Source organism: Schistocerca piceifrons, chromosome 6, assembly GCF_021461385.2.
Source record: "Schistocerca piceifrons isolate TAMUIC-IGC-003096 chromosome 6, iqSchPice1.1, whole genome shotgun sequence".
Classification (NCBI taxonomy): Eukaryota; Metazoa; Arthropoda; class Insecta; order Orthoptera; family Acrididae; genus Schistocerca; species Schistocerca piceifrons.
The window spans coordinates 371,417,799-371,441,536 of record NC_060143.1 but is presented as its reverse complement, the minus strand read 5'-3'; positions in this window follow the sequence as shown (position 1 = coordinate 371,441,536).

The window sequence follows — 23,738 nt, the reverse complement described above, 5'->3', positions numbered from 1 at the left end:
TGCCGCTACAGTCTTGCCTCACCGGCTGCGGGCTACCGCTCCATTATAGAAGCAGTGTTGGAAGCGACTGCCACGAGATACATCATAAGTGCCAGATACTCTGCCGACAGCTGACTTCAAGTGACCACTGACTGAACGGTGGCAGACAACGCGTGTTGTGGTCTTGAATTTAAATTCATGTCGTAAGCTAACCTCAACTTCACCACGTGCAGTTGACCTCAGAAAACGGCGATCAGCAGTGTGAGGCAGAACTGAAATCACGATTGCTGTGTTCACTGCGATCGAAGCTATAAGAAAATGTGCTTTAGCGCTAAAAACAAACTCTTGTTTCTCGCTCCCATTGGCTACCTGAAATCATCCTCAACTGGCTACACGAGTTCACGAGCTCTCGATGACCTGTCCTTGTTGGTATTTGGTTGCAGACTGGGCGGATTCTGTGTCAAAAAACAATGATACGACGGAGAGAGCAAATAAAAAGGTGAATACGACGAAAATGACGCGACAAAGTGAATAAATAGAATAATCAGACTCTTTTGATTAGATTCTTCATTTCTGTGGCCATAGTATCCGTAGTTGCTTTATAATTCTTGGGGTAATTTTTGTTCTATCGTAGCAACTACAAAAATGTGTGAGTTTCTTTACCCGACACGTTTCACCTTATTGAGTTACAGCACCATTGGTCGTCTGTAATTAAGTTATTTACATTTTGATTTGCTTTTAGATCGAAAAAAAGTTCGTTAACAATAAGTTGATTTGTACTCAGGGCGATTATCGGTCGACTTCTCGCTTACATCGGGAAATACCGTTTGCTAGCACATCCTTGTTTTTTGTGTTAGACATTGATAGTTCTGGTCTAATTCTGTGGCACTGTGCATTTCTTATGTTTTCACAACACACTTTTATCCATACCAAATATTCTCTTTGTTTTTGTACTTCTAAGTATGTGTTGTGGCTTGTGCCTTGTAGTGTTACCAACATAGCCTTTTCACTATTTTGTCTTTGATCCACAATATTTTTTATTTAATTATTGTATGTGTAATTTTGTTTATGTGTATTTATGTGAAATGTAATTGTCAGGGGGGGGGGCGGGAGGGGTGGGGAGGTTGTGGTTGAGTGAGAGGGAGTGAAAGATTGAAAAGGCTCTTCTTTAATTTAATTACGTCAATTATTTTATATAGAGTCTAGTTTCCAATATTTATTTGGGAAAGGGAGGAGGTGTCTGTCTTTATTGATTTTATAATATTGATATCTTTTTCATTATTTCTTGGTCTATGGTTTTCTTGCTTTAGATTATCCACAAATGGTGAATGATTTGTACCACTTTTAAATGCTCTGATGTGTTCTCAATATCTTGTGTCGAATGTCCTGCCAGTCATTCCAGTATATATATTCTCACAATCTCTAAAACTGTGATGATAGATATACGATTGTTGGTATCTGTCTGGTTTTGATTTCAATTTTGGGTTGTGCTTTTATATGGAATTGTTTTGTGGATAATTTTTATGCCTTGTTTTATGAATATGTTACCTATTCTATGTGTTAATTTGTTGTTCTATGTCACTGTATATCTTTTTTTGTTGTAGTGCAACTTGTATGAGTTTGTGCGGCTTCGATAGATTTTTCCATTATTTATGCCTTTATTTTCTTATTTTTAGTTTATCTACCATTGTTTCTTCGTGTCCATTTCTAATGCTATTTCTTTTATAATGGCCAGCTCTTTCTGATAATCAGGAGTGTTTAGGGGGATACTGTTCAGCCTGTTTAACATGTATTTGATTGCTGTTTGTTTGTCGTTCTCTGAGCGGTTTGAGGTTGCATTTAAGATGTCACTTGTTGTGGGTTTTTTCTGTATACGTCAAATGTGTGTTTACTATCACCTTTCCTTAAGGCTATGTCTAGAAATTTAAGTGAGTTTTCTTGTTCTTCTTCTATTGTAATCCTCATGTTTTTGTATACAGCATTTATGTCTTTGTGTAGATGCAGGCCGGCCGTAGTGGCCGTGCGGTTCTAGGCGCTGCAGTCTGGAACCGCGAGACCGCTAAGGTCGCAGGTTCGAATCCTGCCTCGGGCATGGATGTGTGTGATGTCCTTAGGTTGGTTAGGTTTAACTAGTTCTAGGTTCTAGGGGACTAATGACCTCATTAGTTGAATCCCATAGCGCTCACAGCCATTTGAACCATTTTTGTAGTTGCAGTATTCTGTATTTAGGTTCATTTGCCATGCATAATATGTCATCCATGTATCTGCACCAGTAGATAACTTTGTAGCTTTTCTTTGTTATTATGTCTCCAAATATCAATTTTTCTATATGATTCATGAAAATGTGGGCTAATGATCATAAATAAAAAAAAAATTTTGGCACATTGTAAGAGTTTCGAACGTATGACCTTGTGCGCGTCTGATTTGTACGTTAACCACTACACAATGCACAATACTGGTTGTAGCAGTTATATCTATAACTGTGGTGCCTCGGTCGCAATAATGAATTGCCGCCTTCAAAAATTCGGCTTCACACAAAGTCTTGCTAAAGTTATCTAACGTAGTCCATCTCTGTTATTATGATAACTGTATATGTAACGCTCAATTTCAATCTTGTACAGAAATTTTCAGTAGTGTCTGGTTAGTGCTCAGTACGAAACGTGTTTATTTCATTATCATCGTTTTGTGTTTGTTGTTTTTGGTGTGTGTATCATGTGTGATGAAATACGAAATGTAAGTGCCGGGTCCATGATTCGGAATCCAGCCACATCAAGAAATAATGCCAGACAAGAAATTGGAAATTAACTGAACTAGTGTTGTGCCGGCTGAAGTGGCCGTGCGGTTAAAGGCGCTGCAGTCTGGAACCGCAAGACCGCTACGGTCGCAGGTTCGAATCCTGCCTCGGGCATGGATGTTTGTGATGTCCTTAGGTTAGTTAGGTTTAACTAGTTCTATGTTCTAGGGGACTAATGACCTCAGAAGTTGAGTCGCATAGTGCTCAGAGCCATTTGAACCATTTGAACTAGTGTTGTGGCAGTTTGGCAACTGCAAACGGTTCGGGCGTAGCGTTAAGCACTCTGATTAGAGAAAACCAGCCCAACTAGCAAGTAATTTTAACAGGGCTTTAGAGGTTCCATCATCTTGCTACACTCCAACGGGATCAGTTCGGATTCAACGACGTTCCAGCTCCACAATGTCCCTATAGAATGGTTAAATCGGTTGGAGGGTCTCGTCAGTGTCTGTTTTTCGTAGCACTACGAATTGCGTTTTCGACCGTGAGATGTGTGGGAATCAGTGCCCCAAGGGAAGGGGTGCTTTCACTGACGGCCTTTACGACATCCCCAGAGGTCTTTCGTGTCGCTTATGAGCGGCGGTGTATTTAAAATATTTTCTCGATCACCTGTAGGAAAGCCGCGTGATTTCAACGTTAAGCGTCTTGGCTCTAATCTCCGCCGAAGAGACGTTAAAAGATGTGAAATGGGGATGTGATAGCATTTCCACAACGAGAAACGTTGACGATGGTGTCGGGAGGAATTTTGGTGAAATTTGGTGCCAATGTGACATCATTAACCCACTTTGAACCTCACATGAACTTCTGAGCTCTAGCCTTTTCTCCGGATTTGTCGACACCTTGTTGTTCGAAGCTTCGCCGAGCCAAATGTGATTTTTCAGGGCGTCAGGCTCTTATAGGAAACTCTGAGTCAAATTGAAAACTTCTGCTTTGTAATGGGCGACAATTACTGCGTTGTAAATAGTGGTCCTTTAATTGTGGTGCGCACTGCAGTTAGCACTTCTCCAACTGTCCTGCTCAATTCGTAAGTGTATATCTTTGTAGTTTACGGACGCCCTTACTAAAATAATTTGAAACGAATGTGGCTGTAACATCCAAGAGAAGTAGTGGTACGTGTCACTATTACTTAAAATAGCATTCACTCTATACGAATCTGACTCTTCTTTACCTGCGCAACCATACTGACACGTGTTACTTCTACATACTACAAATTTGATGTAATGGTGTAATTGTTTTGTTAAAACACGGATAATCCAATAAGAAAGTTGAAATACAGGGATATGTGACTGGCGGCTCACTTGTATAAAGAAAAGGAAAGAAACTTGGCTGAGTCAGTCACCTCAACAGCAAAATAAAAACTTCAGTTTAATAGTGTAGTGAGTAAATCGAACGTTTCACAGAACCCTGAAAGTCGCACCACACCTGTCTCATTCTCATCTAAAATAAAGGGTAAATCTGCTGGAAAATTAGCCACTTCCCTGTGGTCAGAGTATAAAACACAGGTAAATAAAATGCGGCGCTGTTGTGATCTGTACGCCGCAAGCGCCACACATTGGAATGTCCTCTCGCTGAAGGAACACGTTACGTCTGACAGGATTGTCTCTTATGCGAAGAGAAGTGAGAAGGACCCCAACTCCAAGCAGAAAAGTCTTTACTAGATGCAGCTTATTGTCTGTCATTTCTAGCCGTTCTTCATCCCATTTGCGCATTATTCTGCATCACAACAGTGAGAAGATAGCATGTATGGAGGCAATACACTGATTCATCTGCATTTAACTTCACACAAACGTGGCTGATACATCTGCAAATTCGTTTTAAAGTAATATACAGGGTGTGCAAAATAGCTGTTTACCTCGCACACTGCTGATGATCGGCATCCGCAGCAGACGAACCAAGTTCGTGACAAGGTTGATACCACAACATGGGCAATTACGGCTTAAGTGGGTACGTGACCATCTGCACTGGACATTCGCGCAGTGACGGAGCGTTGCACGGTCTGATGAATTACATTACCTTCTTCATCATGACAATGGGAAGGCGCGAATCCGTCGTTTTCCAGGACAACAGCTCCTTAGAACTGTACTCTGGGATGGAGAAAAGCTAGCAACATCTCCATTACGCTCTGGAGAACATTCACTTGGGCATACATGAGTCCAGCGCAGCTCGCGCAAAGCACAATGACGTCCTGGCAGTAACGTACACCGGTTGCACACCAAGTACACCTCTTTATAACGAACATGTCTCCCGACGGCAGTGGCACTTTTCAGTAAGATAATGCGCCATGTCACAGGGACAGGAATGTGATGGAGTTAGAGGAACACAGTGGAGAGTTCCAATTGATATGCTGACCCCCAACTCTCCAGATCTGAACCCTATCTAACATCTCTAGTACTTGACTGAACGTGTCGTCAGAGCTCATCGCCCCAATCCCCGGAGTTTACGGGAATTCGTTGACTTGTGTGCGCATGTGGCGCCATCTCCCTCCAGCGACCTACCAAGGCCTCATTGCTTCCATGCCAAGACGCGTCGCCGCTGTTATCCGTGCCAAAGGTGGACATACCGGCCACTAAGTAGGTGGTCATAATGTTCTGGCTGGTCAGCTTATAGTCGTTTTGAGCTATTTATCATCTTAGACGTCTTAGCTTCCTATATGTTTGATAACACCTTTTACCACTTAAAATGTAGGCGTTTATTTCAGCGCCGGCCGGTGTGGCCGAGCGGTTCTAGGCGCTTCAGTCTGGAACCGCGTGACTGCTACGGTCGCAGGTTCGAATCCTGCCTCGGGCATGAATGTGTTTGATGTCCTTAGGTTAGTTAGGTTTAAGTAGTTCTAAGTTCTAGGGGAATGATGACCTCAGCTATTAAGTCCCATTTGAACAATTTTTTTATTTCAGCGTACATGCGATTTACCTTATTATTATTAGCGCCTAGGTATTTAAAATATTTTTCGTGCTCAAAAGTATAACCTGGTGCTAACCACCTATCCAGGTTCTTGTCCGCTGTTCTATACAGGGTGTTACAAAAAGGTACGGCCAAACTTCCAGGAAACAATCCTCACACACAAAGAAAGAAAATATGTTATGTGGACATGTGTCCGGAAATGCTTACTTTCCTTGTTAGAGCTCATTTTATTACTTATCTTCAAATCACATTAATCACGAAATGGAAACACACAGCAACAGAACGTACCAGCGTGACTTCAGATACTTTGTTACAGGAAATGTTCAAAATGTTCTCCGTTAGCGAGGATACATGCATCCACCCTCCGTCGCATAGAATCCCTGATGCGCTGATGCAGCCCTGGGGAATGGCGTATTCTATCACAGCCGTCCACAATACGAGCACGAAGAGTCTCTACATTTGGTACCGGGGTTGCGTAGACAAGAGTTTTCAAATGCCCCCATAAATGAAAGTCAAGACGGTTGAGGCCAGAAGGGCGTGGAGGCCATGGAATTGGTCCGCCTCTACCAATCCATCGGTCACCGAATCTGTTGTTGAGAAGCGTACGAACACTTCGACTGAAATGAGCAGGAGCTCCATCGTGCATGAACCACATGTTGTGTTGTACTTGTAAAGGCACATGTTCTAGCAGCACAGGTATCCCGTATGAAATCATGATAACGTGCTCCACTGAGCGTAGGTGGAAGAACATGGGTCCCAATCAAGACATCACCAATAATGCCTGCCCAAACGTTCACAGAAAATCTGTGTTGATGACGTGATTGCACAATTGCGTGAGGATTCTCGTCAGCCCACACATGTTGATTGTGAAAATTTACAATTTGATCACGTTGGAATGAAGCCTCATCCGTAAAGAGAACATTTGCATTGAAATGAGGATTGACACATTGTTGGATGAACCATTCGCAGAAGTGTACCCGTGGAGGTCAATAAGCTGCTGATAGTGCCTGCACACGCTGTACATGGTACGGAAACAACTGGTTCTCCCGTAGCACTCTTCATACAGTGACGTGGTCAACGTTACCTTGTACAGCAGCAACTTCTCTGACACTGACATTAGGGTTATCGTCAACTGCACGAAGAATTGCATGTGTCCTCGTCGTTCTAGGTCATCCCCAGTCGCGAGTCATAGGCTGGAATGTTCCGTGCTCCCTAAGACGCCGATCATTTGCTTCGAACGTCTTCCTGTCGGGACGCCTTCGTTCTGGATATCTGTCTCGATACAAACGTACCGCGCCACGGCTATTGCCCCGTGCTAATCCACACATCAAATGGGCATCTGCCAACTGCGCATTTGTAAACATTGCACTGACTGCAAAACCACGTTCGTGACGAACACTAACCTGTTGATGCTACGTACTGATGTGCTTGATGCTAGTATTGTAGAGCAATGAGTCGCATGTCAACACAAGCACCGAAGTCAACATTACCTTCCTTCAATTGGGCCAACTGGCGGTGAATCGAGGAAGTACAGTACATACTGACGAAACTAAAATGAGCTCTAACATGGAAAATAAGCGTTTGCGGACACATGTCCACATAACATCTTTTCTTTATTTGTGTGTGAGGAATGTTTCCTGAAAGTTTGGCCGTACCTTTTTGTAACACCCTGTATATTCAGTTCTCGTATAATTCGTCATAAAGTCAATTTGAAATCCATTCTAGAAAGCGCATCTCATTTTCTAACTCCTTTATTGGTATCGGAAGTATCGCATAATTTCCTATCCACTGCCACCATTGCCTTGAAACCCACCAAGATTGCCGTAAAAACCAAAATATATTTGGATGGTATGCCAAGCAGGTTTACATCGTCTAAAATCTCCTGCTTATTTAGATTAGCGAAGTCACACTGTCAATCACCCAATTTACATTCCACATAAGGGACTAGTCTGTTGTATAGGATTCCGAATAGAACCTTATATGCCACATTCAAGAAGTGATCTCTCTGTATTTAGAATAACATGTCTTGTAGCCATCCTTATGGACATGCAGTATTACAGCCACAACCGATTCCTCTGTGATCCTTACGTGATTCCAGATAAAACAGAGAAGTTTATATGTCCATTTTAAGGTTTCCTCCTTTTAGTAGGGCGGCTATTATTCCGTTACTTCCAGCAGATTTTTGACATTTTTGACAATTTACCATGTTGTACGTTTCTGTAGGCCCTCTGTTTTTTGTTCCACTGTCTGGTGCACCGTTGTTCCCTTCGTTCGATCATCCATTTTTTTTTTCAATCGTATTGACCAACTAGGATCACATTAACAACTTCAGTTCCTCTTTTTCCTTTCTTGTTGTTTCCTATTTTTCCAGTACTCCCTCATTTTCTCCCCATGAAGTCCCTTCCTTTCTTCTGTCCATGTTGTTCCCGATTTTTTATTTCTTCGGTTTTGAACGCCTTCCAAATTCAGTATTTTGTTTTTAAAACGGTTTCTTTCTGCTATTTCTGATTCTTTGATGTTGTTTCTTTCAAGATCTTTTCTTACTTCTGTAACACATGCTATTGTCGATTTCTTCTTCCAGGTATGTAGGAGTATTTGTTTCGGTAGAGATGTCCAAAAAAGGTTAATCTTCGTTTGGCCATTACTTCAGATATTTTCTCTATATTTTTGTAGACCTCCTCATTACTTCTTATACTCCAGCCACCTGCAGTTTTCATTGCACCCATTATTTTTCTAATAATCCGTCTTTCCAGTACCTCTAGTTTGTCCATCTTATAGTTCATCGTTAGGCATTCAGATCCATAAAGACATTCTGGTCGTGCCATTGTGGTGTAGTGTTTTAGTTTTGTTTTTCTAGATATACATTTCTTGTTGTAAATATTTCTGGACAAACCCTATTCTCTTTCCATCTTACATCTAATGCAGGTTTTTCTAGTCCATTCTGTTGTATAGTTTCTCCAAGATATTTAAATTTATTTACTCGCTCTATTTTACCTATTTGTGTTTCTATGTATTTTGGTGCATTTTTTATTCTTTTCACGAATTTTGTTTATTATTATTGTTTATTATTATTATTAATTATTGCTTATTATTATTATAGTTTATTAATATTGTTTATTATTATTTTATATCCAGACACTTATGTTCCTTCTTTTAACTATCTACAAAACTTACTCCTCTTATTCCTGCTGCAGCGTAACAAATCATCTGCTCTTCACTTCACGTCCGATTGACTGATACATCTGCTAATTCGTTTTCCATCGATTCGACAGTTTAAACAATAACTGCTTTTAACGCGCAGCAACGGTGTAGAGGACGTCGAGACAACTTGATGTGGGACAGTTGTGGTCTACCGAGTCGGAAAACTACCTCAAACTGTCATAGAAAAATCATGTGTGCTACAGCGCATGGGCATCGCGAGAGATGTATAGTATTCTCTCGCTCTTCGCGCACATTAATAGTCCTAGAGACTAACTGGATAAGATCTTTTTTCGTGGAATATTGAAAGAATTCTAATTTTGTACTGCGGTACGTTTTCCGTGATATACTATAAAACCATAAAAAAGCGACCTTTAAATGCACCCGGAACCCACTGAATAAGGTTTTTTTTTGTGGACTATTCAAAGCTTTTTAATTTTCTACTGGGGTACGTTTTCGGTAAGGTCGCATTTTTTCAGTTATACCAGAAAATCAAACAAAAATGACATTTAAACGAACTCCCACCACAAGAGTCATACTCCCACCGGTCATAATTTTTACAGTGTTGTTCATGCCTCTACTTCTTACCACTGAACAAAAACTTGTGACTACATAAATTACTTCCTTTTTTCGACCAATTTGTTCTTCATTGATTTGAACCGTGAGGCCATCGGCGTAGTCGTGTTGTTAAAACTGTAAAATTGTCGTTCGTGTAAATTTTACCTCACTATGTTTCCAATTTTAACTGCATAAAATTAATAATTAAACCTTTTGTTTATTTGTTCTTCTTACCATTAAATACTCTGCTTGTAAGGAACAAGTCTTAGATTGCATTGTAAACGTAATTGCTTTCTGTACAACGTCTTTCAAAGACTTTTCCTTTCGTTACTGGCACAGGAAAGGATAAGTTTCAAATGTCAACGAAAGCCAGTAGCACAAGAGGGCCAAAGGATGATAAAATTCTGAAATACAATTCTCAAGGTAGCTAGATCTACGAGACATGATCAGGGAGAATCACAGATAACTATAGGCAGACACTCTGCTTAAACTAATCTGTGAATATGGATGTACTGGGTTTGTAAAACAACTGTCATGCGTTTAACACGAGGTAGTACTAGTCAAAACTAGAAGTAAAATTATTGTAATTATATGTCTGGGAAATAATAGTTGCTGCAATATACTGAACTGACAAAAGTCATGGGATAGCAATATGTACATATACAGATGGCTATAGCATCGTGTACTCGACGTATAAAGGGCGGTGTATTGGCGGAGATGATACTTGTACTCAAGTGAGTCATGTGAAAATATTTCCGACGTCATTAAGGATGAAAGAGGGGAATGCTAGTTGGAGCTAGACGCATGGGCCATTCCATTTCCGAAATCGTTCAGAAATACAATATTCCGAGATGTTCAGTGTAAAGAGTGTGCTCAGAATACCAAATTGCAGGCATTACCTTTCACTACGTACAAAACAGTGGCCGATGGCATTCACTTAATGACCGAGAGCAGCACCTTTTGCGTAGAGATGTCAGTGCTAGCAGACAAGCAACACAGCGTGAAATAACCGCATAAGCTGACAAAGAACGTACGACGAACGTGTCCGGTGGGACAGTGGTCCGAAATTTTGCGTTAATAGGGGGTGGCAGCAGACGACCGACGCGAGTGTCTTTGCTCACAGCACGACATCAGCCGCAGCGCCTCTCGTGACAATATCCTTCGGACCTTGGACGACTGGAAAACTGTGACCCATTCAGATGGGTCCAGATTTCAGTTGGTAAAAGCTGATGGTAGAATTCTAGCGTGACGCGGACCTCAAGAAGCCATGGACCCAAACCGTCAACAAGGCAGTGTAGTTGCTCTATTATTGGTGTGTTTACATCGGATAAACTAGGTCCTCTGGTCCAACTGAACCGGTTATTGACTGGAAACTTATGTTCGGTCGCTTGGAGACCATTTTCAGGCATTCACGGATCTCATGCTCCCTAACAACGATTATATTTTTATGGCTGAGATTACGTCCTGTCATCAGTTTGAAGAACATGCTGGACTGTTAGAATGATTTGGTCTTCCAAGTCGCCAGATACGAAACCCATCGAAAATTTGTGGGACATGATGGAGAGGTCAACTCGGGCACAGTATTCTCCACCAGCAACATTTTCGCCGTTATGAACGGTTATAGAGGCAGTCCGGCCCAGTATTTCTGCAGGGGATTTTCAACAACTTGTTAAGTCCATGGCATGTCGAGTTGTAGCACTACGCCAGGCAACTGGATGTCGGACACGATATTACGAGGTATCCTGTGGCTTTTGTCATCATAGGTGATGCATTAGACGAAAAGGTCTGGTGCCATGTCGCCCGGATCGCCGTGGGAAGCGGCAAGTCATTCCCAACCTGATACTTCACATTTATTATATGGAAATCCAATTTGTCCCCGATTAAAGTCAGTTTTAGACCAATCAAACTATTTTAATTTACTTTTGTTGATTAATAATACTGATTCTAAATGTGAAGCTATCTTCTTCCCTATATTCTAATTGTTTTTCGCTGCATGTAATAGTAGATTTTTCGCTTGTGTCAACCCAGTTTTTGGAGACAAGTGGTCAGACACATGAGGGAACAGATGCCGAGATTCCCCGCTGTTTTACTCTCTCAGGACCAATGGCGACTTGTGGAGAAGCTGCCGAAAGAGGGACCGAAGTGTTCATCCCCGCTAGATGTGACAGGTATGCTGCTGGCCCCCACTGTTTCCTCTCAGCGTCGCTCTGTCGCCTTTAGAGAACTTTTTCCTCGCGCTTCAGAAAATAGAGCACAATGTCTGATTCCAGTAGAACGTTGAAGTTGGTTACCTGTGGAGACTGGCCCCAAGAAGTAAATGACCGTTTTACAAATAGGCGCTTCCACCAAAGTCGTTTCGGCTGAGGGCATTGTACCTTGAGTAGTGAATTCTCAGGAGGCAGATGGGATGTCACCCAATTGAATAAATCGCTGTATGCCTGCCTCTCCCAAAAGCAGCCACACTTTACACAGTCATTTCCTGTGTTTCCACCACTTGGTAAAAGTACTATGTGCAAAAGCAGATGCCGAAACCCGGTGGAATGGGAGATTTTTTTTTCCACCCACAGGGAAGAAAGAAGAGTATAGAGTGTTCATAAAAACAAATTATGTGAGAAGCAAGGAACCGTTTCCTGAGTCTTCGTACGCGAAAAAATCCTGCACTTGTGGAAGAAAAAGGCAAGATGATGATATGGGCTTAGGAGCCTAAATATTCAGAAAGGTACAGGCAGAAACTTGGCCAATTGAAGAATAAAGTTCATATATTTTTTGCTGAAAGAAAAACGGTAAGAAAACAATTACGTCATTGGTTGGAGCTGGACGAGCTTTTTCTCAGCGGTGGGTGATTTTTAGACACAAACTGTGAGCAGAGCGTACACAGAACACACGTTGTAACTTGACTTCACTATAGATACCTGATGATTTCACTTAGTGCCAGAGCCACGAAGAAGACCCAATTCTGTGTTAAGATTCTAAGACAATATTTACTTTCAGACCCCTGTTGCTTCTGAGATAGCCTGAAACGGCTGAGCAAGTTGCGCTCTCCTTTAAGTTTTATCGTTTTGATGCTTCAACCATGATAAATGAGCAGCAGTGAAACCATGTACGTGGACTAATACCTTCCTAGTCACGTTCAACTGATAGTGCAGCCTGTCGTCAGGTGCAGCAGGCTGAACGGGTCCCGTGAACCTTACCAGGATTGCCGAAGCCCCCCTTCCACGACCGTTAGTACACATGTACTCTTGTGCTTCCGTTGCGGCAGGTTGTGAAGCTTTAATAGTTGCGGCGGGGATACGGAAAAGGAGGCTGAAAGGAGATTATCTATATCTCTGTGTCACTTTCAGCCAAGACCGTAGCGGGGGTGTCTAGGGAGGACGGCTCGCGACACGTCTGTTTCAGGCACATCGGTGGTCGGTTGACTTTAGTACCTCGTATCTGCGCTGCTTCCACATACGCTGTAACGACGTTGACAGGTCTAAGGGTTATATTTTAATTATGAGTAAAAAAAATAATGCAAAATCTGCCATCCATATGTGGTTATGGGGTAAAAGCACACTCTCTGTAGACAGTCTGGCTGGAGGAGTGCTTGCGTCCCCAGCTGTTGTTGCTTTATGAAATCAGTGAAAAAAACGGACTGGGTTGCGATGGTTTCAGCGACTGAGGTCAGCTTCAGCAGATGATGCTGTGTGAATATGGCTTAAGTATAGGCCGAAACAGGTCGATTCAGTTGGAACAGAGGACCTAATTCATTCCATGTGACAGGCCCACAAACTAATAGAACAATCACAGTGCCTGGGTCCATGGCTTCATGATGTCTGCGTCACACTCGAATCCTACTATTAGCTCGTAACAACTGAAATCTGGAGTCATCTGAATGGGCCACAGTTTTCCAGTCGTCCAAGGTCGGAATAATTTTCATATGAGTCAGCTGAGTACAAATAACACCTTCGTCAATGCACCAATCGTGTTAAATTAAATAATTTCACTATTAATTTGACTTCTGAAAGTTACCGAAGACATATAGGCAATGAAAGTGCTATGAGTAAATTCACTTAATCATATGTACAAATTAAGTATGTAGCTCACGATTTGAATGTTATTGAGAAGATAATACTTTTCACCACGTGAAAGTAATGACATTAGCACCACTCATACACATGTTTATCATTAAAGCAAGCAACAGCCGGCAAAGGCTTAGATTAGTTATGACAGACCACTGTGATATTACTGCCTGTGGCCGCCAGTATTATATTTTATCAGAAGCTCGCCTTGATGCAACTTGATACACGTGAAGTAGCATATGGTACAAACCTGGAGTGAGTTACAGGCAGCAAATGGGTGAACTTTATTCTTATTGGTCGCCACATTCAGGTGTTAGGATCTAACATGTCTTATTAATTATTTATATACTTTTCATTGTATTTAACCCTGTTTTCTGTATGACAATAGCTCATGATTACCCTACGAGTCTACCGTTTTGTTTATTAAATTTAACTAGTTTTGAGAAACATAAGAGTAATGATATTACAACCAAATTGCTTCGGACAGCCTCGGGCCGCCTTGGCGCGCCTGGGAGACGAAGTATTTCGACTGCACTAGTCTCACTGTTTCGGGTGTTCGTCAAAACCTGACGTGAAACTCTGTTTCGGAGAGGCATTTCGTACTCTACATCGGAATTTGTCAGAAAAGCTACCGTACTATTAAGAAAGCTACTCCCAGTGTTGTAGAAGATGTGTAAAAAGTGATCTTGATACGCCCTGCTTAAGTACGCAGCAGACAGAACAAGTAGTTGGAATTGTGGAAAGGGGCCAAAAGGGGGCTGTCAGTTACACTCAAACACATGTAACTTTATTAAGTTGTCCCAACAATACAGCAAAAATTTTTGAACTTAGTTATCGGCTGAGTAGGCCACACTATCTTATGCCTCAAGGGCACAACCACTTAAATCTGAAAACGCCTGAAAGCCATTAACTTAAAATTCAGACTCAAAACAGAATATTTAGAAAGCAGAAGGCCTCACGTAAGTAAGTTCTATAACTTGGCTGAGGGACCAACAAATCGAACACTTGAAAAGCAAACGCATTTAATTTAGAGACGAGTAAAGGCCCATGATTTAAGACTACAGGTAAAATTAATGAAAAAAAACGCAAGGCAGAAGGCCATATCTTCAATTAGGCTGAAAGCCCCACACAGTCATGCTGGAAGGACAAAAACTTTAGTTTTAAAAACGGCTGAAGGCCAATTACTTATAACAACTAAAATAATTTTATGTACGCAGAAGGCCAAAAGCTTTATCTTTAAACAACATTTTACACCGGCTGAAGGCCCAAACAATCTAAGATTTCACAAGTACGGAATTTAAATTTATAGCGGCTGAAGGCCCATTATTTAAAACTCAACTAAAAGCATACAAATTCAAACCATCGGCTATAAGCCTTTGAAACACACAATCAAACACCAACAAGAAAAGGCAGTACAGTCAGCGGCGCTCAGAAGTCTCCGGGCGTCGGTCTGAACTTGAAATATTGACGTTCGCTTACGGGAGACAGTTAGTCGGCCCAGCTATATCCGATCCGCCGGCAACCCAACCAACCGAAAGTCAACGGACCCACCGACAAGATAACATTTCCCAACAAACGACAACGAAATCCTAACGACACAATGCGAACAGTCGTGACTTGCTGGTAGACTGTCAAACTTAACTTTCGTGTCCAGGGTCGGTGAGTCACGGACCCTGTAGCAATGGAAACAGCAGCACACACTCCGACCGCGCGTGGACGCGGTCAGCGGGCTCGGCCAAAGCATGCGCCGAGGTTTCCTCGCCGCCCCACGCCAACCTACCAACTGCATCCTGGGGCGTCCGCGACTGCTGCTCCGTCGCGACTGCACTGCTGGTGCGTCTCCTTCTCACTTCCAGACACACGACGGCGGAAATACTGACTCGGACTCAACTATGCAGAGGAAAGACGCCCACTGGCTAAGCGACATCCCTGCACCTGGAACGGACCGACCCAAGTTCCACAAGATGGTAATTGAAGGGGCCCGGAAGCGCTCAGAGAACCAGTTACACGTCGCCCGATGAGACGACCGACCTCTCAGAGCCAGTACGCCGACAACATTTAAGGTGGGTAGGATGTCAAACGGGCCGACTTGGAGCAGGAGAGGCATCTATCTCAGGACATTTTAATTTCCAGTGTCTATACTTTTACAAATTCAGAATTCACACTCACTGCAGTGGAAGTTCGAAACCATAAAAAAATAAATTTTGTTTCATGTGCGAAAATTCATCATTTTTTTCACTTACTAATGGCTGCATTTGTTGCTAGAGATACACTTTTCTTCATGAGTTAGAGAGATTCTTCGATGAATTTTGCACAGCAGGTGTATGAAACTCTAGAATTTATTTAATTTATGAAAAGAAAATGAACTGTTATATTTTAAACTTCATGTTTAGAAAAAACACAAATTTTATAGTTAATTACCACAGTTTTTAATAGATTTGGAAAATTCTAGAGTTTCATACACCTTTCAATATGGTTTGTATGCTGTGTAAAATTCATCGAAGAATCTCTCTTACTTATGAATAAATGTGTACCTATAGCAGCAAATGCTGCCATTAGTAAGCAGAAAAAATTATGAAATTTCACACGTAAAAAAATTACTTCGTTATTTTTTAGAACTTCCACTGCTATGAGTGTAAATTCGGAATCCTTTCTGGTTATGCTGACGAAGTTTTATGAGTTTATTTGTAAAAGTATAGACAGTGGAAATTGAAATGTCCTGTGGTGCCTCTGCTGCTCCAAGTCGGCTCGTTTGACGTCCTACACCCCTTAAAATAACAATCAAAATCACACAAACTACACACAGTTTCACGAACACTTGCACGAAGAACTAAACAATGCTAACTGCAGTAACTGTACAATAACAGGGACGAATCATGAGTCGGCACACACAGCCAACTCTTAAGCGATCGCCGGCCAAACACACGTCACCGGGCAAGACTACCGACCGACGACTAACCAAAGTCGTTCCCACTCGAGTCATGCGTGACGGCAACCGTCGGGCGAGTCATGGCGGTCCGGACCTCACCGCTGTCGCGCCCCGATTGAACTTGTGCCGCGTGCCAGCTCAAACACTGCCAGGTCCGAACTAACTGCTGGAACGTTCCAACTGACTCACAACACACGACGACCGGGAAGAAAAGATAATACGGCCGGTCCTATATCGATAAGCGCTGCTGCTGCTGCTGCCGCTCACGGGCAGGCAAGGCAGCAAGTCAGTGACACTAGTAATTGATATAACGAGGTGGCAGTACGGTTAAACAAGATGTGAAACAGGAAATGGCACGAACACGAACCACGCACGGCTCAGATATTCTAAAATACCAACATGATACATTAATGAGAGGTGTCGCCTACCATCACTGTAGTACTACAGATCTTGCCCTCCGTCGATACAGAGACTTACCTGGGCAAAAGGAATCCCACGAAAAGAAGCGCAAACACAGGTTGAAGTTCGAGATGACAGTATAGCAGCCTCCGCCAAAGAAGACCCCACGACCGGCGAGCTGACTTCTGCGCTGGGGACACAATTTTAGAAGACGACAAGTTGGTGGAAAGAACAGTTAGGGATTCTTATTCAGTCTCTACAGATCTCTCCAGCTTCCAGTTCTGACTTCCAACATGACAATCTATAATTTTGTACCACACCTGTAGGTATGAAAAAAATATTCACAATTGAGTAAATGTTGCAAACATATTTTAATGTTTATACATATGTTTTCCAACTTCACTTGCGTGTAGCCTGTGAAGGCAACGATACTGAAGATTTTTGCACAGGGTTTTGAAGAATTGTTGCGGATGGGAATGAATCAGCTCATTACCACGTTGGATCCGAACATGGTGACGAATTTCCCATTAAAAATTGGGCAATGCGCCGATACAGAGTAAAACACTACTCGGTATTCTCCCATATGAAACGAGTATTATGGAACACTTGAACAGGACGATACAAGACTGCATGTGGATGAGAGATTTAATCTTTGAGAGTCATACATGTTGTATTATACTCTCACAAAAATTAGTGATCTGCATAACCAAACTATACACAGTGCAATAAAAATGAGGCCAATCAATGTTCATGAGCTTGTAACTACAGTACACGGTCTAATTATATTGTGGACCAAAACAAGCAGAAATATTTTGTAAATGGTTTCACAAATATATACAGAAACACAGAAATGTGTATGAGAAGTCTTAACTGACGAGCAGGCCAGTAGAAATTTTCAAGTTCTTTAAATGCATCACACAAACTTATTTCTTCAACGACATCGACAGTGAAGAAACTGCTGCAAGTTTTTTCCCAGCGTAACCATAGAAAACTCTCAACCAGATGTGTTTCTCATACAATGTATTATAAGATATCGAGTGAACAAAGCCTTAGATAAGTGGTTCTGCTTTCTATCAAAGCACAACAGCTGGATATGTATTTACTATTTTCTATATATATGAATTGCAAAGCTCCTACCATCCAGTAGGGTGTCATTGGTGTTAGGAAGTATTCAGAAACATTGGTGGTACTCACGATAAGTTACCAACTGAATTAGATAGCTCTGGATTTTACTACATTATATATGGAACTAAGCTGAGGAAGCATCTAGCTCGTGGCACATACGCAATTAGTTTTCTGCAAGGAGCACTATATGGTTTTTCTAGAAATAAAGATCCCGTGGGGAGTTTGCTAGTCCCCCATCGGGCGCCTCCCCAGGTGGCGGATAGCGGAATGCTCTGTAGATATAGAGAGTACCGGGGAAATAAAATACCCAGGGTGGACCAAAACTAGCACAGGTAGGAGAGGTTAGCTCAGCCGCAGTCAAGGCAACCCTCATGTTCTTCCAGATTGGGGGTTGTGCAGACGGCTACCAACACACTCATGTAAAAATACGAAACGGTCAGTATACTCAACGATAGCCTCGGAAACAGGACAGGATTTACTGGAACAAAAACTGGCAAAGCTACAAGGAATTCTCTTTTGGATCATGGAATATTAGAAGCCTGTATCACCCTGAAACTGCCCAAATACTAGCAAACGAATTAAGAAAATATAGAGTGCAACTGATAGCTCTGCAAGAAGTACGACGGCAGGGAGCAGGTTCACTGAAAATAGCAGATGGGACAATAATGTATGGAGACGCTGTCAGCGGCATGAATTTGGAACCGGTTTCTACAATCTTAAATCAATAGACTCAATAAGGGAGTTCAAACATGTTAATAACCGAATATCATACATAACTAATCAGATGCAGTGGTTAGACATAACATTTCTAAATGCACACGCACCCACAGAGGATATGGATGACAACACGGAGGATGAATTCTACAGCCAACTGGGCACAATGTGAAAATAATGTTAGGAGATTTTAATGCCAAAGTAGGAAGGGAGGAAACCTACAAGCCAACCATCGGCAATTTTAGCTTACACGACGAAAGTTCAGATAATGGGGTTCGACTTATAAACATTGCAATGACAAATGGTCTCACGATAAGCAGCACAAAATTTCAACGTAAACGCATTCATTTAGAAATATGGATATCACGCGATAGAAAGGTAGTCAATGAAATAGATCATGCAGGTATCCAGAAACGATTCCAAAACAGTATTAAAGATGTCAGAACCTTTAGGGGAGCGGATTGTGACACAGACCACATTTTAATTATATGAAAGATAGGAAACCTGGCGAAAGTAAATATAAAAGAAAATTTTACAAAAGAAATTGAGAGCAATCTAACAAAACCGAAGCTGACTAATACAGAACCACAGGATATCGGAAGCAGATAGAGACACCTGAAGTGCTGTATTCAAAAAGCAGCTTCCAAAATCATAGGTAAAAATAACGACCTAATAAAATTTTGTTTAACACAAAGAGCCATGAAAAGTGCTGGAAAGAAGAAATGCGAGGAATGCATGGATTAAAGAAAGGGACAATATGACATTGAAGGAAAGATACTATAAACTCCGCCAAGAAGCGCAAAGAACCCTAAGACAAGAGAAAAAGAAATACTATAACAATATTATCAGAGAAGCAGAGAATGAGTTCCAACAACACAGAACAAGGCAGTTGTGTCAAAATATTAAAAAAAATCCTTTGGTAAATTCAATAAAAGAGTACAGTGTGGTAAAATATTGACCAACAAAAGGGACATACAAAAAAGATGAGTCGTACTTTTCGCCACTTCTCAACTGCAAGTACCCTCACTCTTACTTCAAATTGGAAGACCCTGATACAATTGATACAGCTGATACAGTTACTACCCCATCAGTAAATGAAATACAGCAAGAAATATAGAAATTGTGGCCCAGATCAGATATACGCTGAGTTATTAAAGAATGGAGGCCCACAACTGGAATTATAAATACAGGCGTTAACAGAAACGACTTGGAAGACAGAAACCATTCCTGCAGATTGGAAAACTGCAATTGTGTGCCCCATATTTAAGAAGAATGATCCACTTGTTTGTGATAACTACAGAGGAATCACCTTACTGAATGTCAGTCACAAAATTTTATCGAGCTGCCTATTAAACAGGCTGATACCAATAACAAAAGAACTGATTGGGGACTACCAATGTGGTTTCCGCAGAAACAGATCCACACTAGGTTACTTATTCACCCTAAGACAAGTAACTGAGAAGGCGTGATTATTCAATGTAGAGGTCCACATATTATTCGTAGATTTTAAAAAGGACTATGATAACATACACCGACAGACACTCCTAAATATAATGAAGCAATTCAAAATACTATCAACATTAATTAGATTAGTTAAAATGTGTATAGACGAAATTTTATGTTGCATAAAGACACCTATAGGAGAAACTGAAACAAGGGTATGCCATTTCACTTATTTTATTTCACCTTGTCCTAGGGAATATCGATAGAGTATTTTCTAAAACCAGTCAACAAGGGATGCAGCTACAGAATGTGAACATTACAAGATTTGCCTATGCAGGTGATGTAGCACTGATAAGTAGTTCCAACACAGAATTAACCAGAATGATGCAAAATTACTACAAAATTTCTGAGAAAACAAGATTACATGTTAATGAAGGAAAGATAGAATACCTGCCCTTAAGTAAGAAAACCAGAAAAGATGTATCTTTGAATGTAGATGGATTCGCTTTCAAGACGGTTGACCACTTCAAATACCTAGGAAGTCCTTTTAGCAATAACAACACAACAGATACAGGAATAGATGCCCGTTTGTCAACAGTAAACAAGACACGTATAAGTATACCAAAATTTTCAGAAAAAGATCACTTAGCAGTAACTTCAAAATCCGCTTATATCAATCGACCATTATACTTGTGATATTACATGGATGTGAAAAATTAATATTTAGAAAGAAAGATGAAGAAAAACTGTTAACATTCGAAAGAAAAGTACTAAGAAATTTTAGGACCGGTATACGACGAAAATAACATGGAATGGAGAATAAGAAGAAATAAAGAATTAAGAGGGCTATATAAACACCGTAACATCGTCGAAGTGCTCAAAAGGAGAAGGTTGAATTGGGCAGGCCATATAGCAAGAATGACAGAACAGACTACCTAGAATGGCATTCAGCAGAACAATAGATGTAACGAGGGGAAGAGGAAGACCCAGAATTAGATGGCGGGATAACATTCGGGAGTACACAACTAGGTTGAACAACAACAGCAACTGGACAAACAGCGCATTGGACAGACAGAAGTGGACGAGGCTCATATAGCAGGCGTATGGTCGATAAGGCCCTTGCCACATGTAAAGCAAAGTAAGTAGAAATAAAGATCGTCAAATTGCACGTGAAATATCAGCTGATAAAGCCAATCAAATACAAGGAAGAAATGACGCAAGGACAAGAATACGTACTGCAGCATTCAAAACTGATAAAAAATTTATGCAGAATTTAAATTGGGTGCTGGGATGAATTTCAAGTAAATTATGAATTATTAAAGAAGCAAAAGAGAAAACCTGTGTACGTTAAAAAAATCATTTTGTCAGCAGCAGCAGCGACTAAAAGTGCTTTGAACCAGAAAGGAGTAGGAACTAGTAGGGGACGTCTTAAGAAGCGTATGGTTCTGCCTGTACCTGAGACATCTTTGGGAAATATCACGTATCTAATTCCAGAGCTTGCTAGGTTTTTTTGTAGCTGGCTTTTTGGATGGAGCAGCTGCCGTAGCTCGAACAGTGAAGAATGCACAAAACGCAAAGGAGCAACTACAGAAGGCTAGAAGGCATGATAGAATAATGGAGGCCCTTGGAGTCCTGTATTAAAAGTCACACTAGGAAGGACTTGGGCTGTTCAAAAAAAAATGCTCTCAGTGAGACTACTGGACAGGCCGAATACACGCACTAATTGGCTCAAATTTGTCAGAAAAATCAAAATCCCAAAATGCAGAATACGGTTCCAGAAAAGACGCAGAAATGGTCAATTTGGAAGTTAGAAGAGGATATAGCACTCGTTGGGTTGCATATTTTATTAGTAACCAGTACTACAGTTCATCCTGTGACTGAAGACCACTGGAAGACCTGTCATTATTTTACCAAAAATAACCAGATGTTCCAAAATTTTCGACGCAACGAACACTTCATTTCACATCTATATGGTCATTTCTGTCTAATGCTTGTCCTGATGACAGCATAAAAGCAAGCGCCATGCACCTCACAGTATCAGTAGAAGCTTAGATATAATGTCTTACAGTCATACTGTAAGGGAACGTTCGTGACATAAGATGAAGGTTTAGAAATGGCTCAAATGGCTCTGAACACTACGGGACTTAACATCGGAGGTCATCAGTCCCCTAGAACTTAGAACTACTTAAACCTAACTAACCTAAGGACATCACATACATCCATGCCCCAGGCAGGATTCGAACCTGCGACCGTAGCAGTTGCGCGGTTCTGTACTGAAGCGCCTAGAACCACTCGGCGCCAACGGTCAGCGAAGCAAGGGGACGTGGAGTCTTGATCGGTCTGGTAACATGCAACACCACAACTAATATCACCGAGACAAATAATAAAATATATTTACGAAATGATAATACCATTTAGCAGTGGAATCAGAATGTATATATCACGACAGCATTACAAGTTCCTTAAATCAATATTACTCAAATCTTTCAACGAAATCACTTAATTCCAGTTCAGTATGATGATTCGATCATTCACCAGAAACATTTGTCTCACAAATCTTTAGCGTAATAACGATGATGAGAGGAAAATCCTCATTCAACATCAACATAAATTCACACTTGCAAACAACGGTTTCCTATATTTGTAAGAAAGATATATACTCAAAAAGAAGAATGGACACTCTCCAACAACAACATAGCGCGTTACATTAAATGCATTCGCCTTTCTGTTTGCGGATGTAAGACACGTACTTAGTGGTACCGAGCTTGACCACACAACAAATTCTGGAATCCCATTGACCCACAATACATGCATCTCTGCGTCAGTTTACGACCATAACACATTACAGAATGCAGAATTTTTCACAGATCGATCGGTAGATAGCAGATTTTGTGTACGTATCCTGCTGAAAATGTTATGAGACTTCTTTGCATTTGCCGGCCGCTGTGGCCGAGAGTTTCTGGGCGCTTCAGTCCGGAACCGCGCTGCTGCTACGGTCGCAGGTTCGATTCCTGCCTCGGGCATGGATGTATGTGATGTCCTTAGGTTAGTTAGGTTTAAGTAGTTCTAAGTCTAGGGGACTGATGACCTCAGATGTTAAGTCCCATAGTGCTTAGTGCCATTTGAACTATTTTTCTTTACATTTAACAAATGCATCATTATGAAAGCCAAATGACCCTAGTTACAAATGCTACAGACGATAACTCATACATTCGTTATCACCAAAAGAATAGAATAGTGTGCTTGATGAACTGGCGTAGAAATTGCCATATCTATCTGCATCAGACAAAGTGCATCTGGAACTTTAATGCGTCTTGAATGCAGATGCTTCAGCTAATATTAATTTCCTGATCATGGGAGATTTATAAGTACCAAATGCTTCCACATACATTCAGTCCGATATGGATGATTAAGACATCATCTGTTCCACCATAAACGTCTCAATAGATTATTATTGCACTAAAAGCAGACAGGAGGGGAATCTGAAAAAGGACTTTGAGCATACTTACAACTACAAACCAATCAATGTTCAAGTGTAATTAAATGTTGAGTATTTCCATACAATGACTTACAGCTTCGCTGGGACAGTAATATTATGAGTCTGCAATATGATAAGTACATAAAACACCACTCTCCTTATTAT